This window comes from Monopterus albus, unplaced genomic scaffold (genome assembly GCF_001952655.1).
Source record: "Monopterus albus unplaced genomic scaffold, M_albus_1.0 scaffold157.1, whole genome shotgun sequence".
Taxonomy (NCBI): domain Eukaryota; kingdom Metazoa; phylum Chordata; class Actinopteri; order Synbranchiformes; family Synbranchidae; genus Monopterus; species Monopterus albus.
The window spans coordinates 971,734-973,346 of record NW_018128037.1 but is presented as its reverse complement, the minus strand read 5'-3'; positions in this window follow the sequence as shown (position 1 = coordinate 973,346).

Below are 1,613 nucleotides of genomic sequence, written 5' to 3'. Positions count from 1 at the left end.
TTTTTTTTTTTTTTTCCAAAGATTGAAAGGGGGGCCCCTGCCTCCCCTGCCTCCCCTGACCGCACGTCACTGGCCACATGCCATGTGCTCACTCTCATGCATTCAGATCACCACCAGTATCATCAGCTCCACAGACAGCCTGCTGGATGACCTCAACACCTTCTACACCCGCTTTGAGACCTCCAGCTACAGCACAGATGGAAAGCATGCACACACCTGGACCACCCAACCCCCCACCTCACCTCCACTAACTATCTCATCAGGCCAGGTATGCAAAGTCCTGAGGAAGTTTGACCCCCACAAGGCAGCAGGACCAGACAACATCCCTGGGCGGGCTCTCAGGGCATGTGCCAACAAACTGGTTGATGTTCTTACCACCATCTTCAACCTCTCCCTCAGCCAGAGCATTGTTCCCTCTTGCTTTAAGACCACGACGACCATCTTCCCCCTTCCCAAGAAGAGCCCAGTCACCTGCCTGAACGACTACAGGCCAGTGGCACTCACTCCAATCATTATGAAGTGTTTTGAGAGAGTGATGCTAGCCCACATTCAGAGCAATATACCAGACACCCTGGACCCCCTGCAGTGTGCCTACCGGCCCAACAGGGCCACCTCAGATGCCATCGCGGCTGCCCTCCACTATTCCCTTTCTCACCTATAGAAAATGGAGACTCTTATATCAGGATACTCTTCATTGACTACAGCTCCACCTTCAACACAGTTATCCTCCACAAACTGTCCACACTGGGTCTGCACCCCACCCTCTGTGACTGGCTCCGGAACTTTCTGACTGGCAGGCCCCAGACTGTCAGGATTGGCAATAGGACTTCAGCCAGCATTATCATGAACATTGGCACCCCGCAGGGATGTGTCCTCAGTCCCATCCTCTACACCCTGTTCACCCACGACTGTGTTGCCTCACACAAAGACAACATCATCCTGAAGTTCACAGACGACACCACAGTGATGGGACACGTCACTGGTGGGAATGAAGCAGTCTACAGGAGGGAGGTGGCCAGTCTGGTGTCATGGTGCGAGGACAATAATCTCAGTCTCAACATGGAGATCTGGGTACATCTTGGAGCAGTGACTTCTTCTTTGCTGAGTGTCTTTCAGGTTATGCCGATATCTGACTTGTTTTACTGTGGATATACAGTGGGACAAATAAGTATTTGATACACTGCCCATTTTCCAAGTTTTCCCACTTACAAAGAATGGACAGATCTGTAATTTTCATCGTAGGTACACCTCAACTGTGAGAAACAGAATCTACAACAAAAAAAAATTCCAGAAAATCACATTGTTAGATTTTTAAATAATTTATTTCCATTTTATTGCATGAAATAAGTATTTGATACAATAGAAACATAGAACTTAATATTTGGTACCAAATCCTTTGTTTACAATTACAGAGGTCAAACGTTTCCTGTAGTTCTTGACCAGGTTTGCACACTCTGCAGCAGGGATATTGGCCCACTCCTCCATACAGGTCTTCTCCAGATCTTTCAGATTTTGGGGCTGTCGCTGGGCAACACGAAGTTTCAGCTCCCTCCATAGATTTTCTATTGGGTTCAGGTCTGGAGACTGGCTAAGGCACCCCCGGGACCTATAAA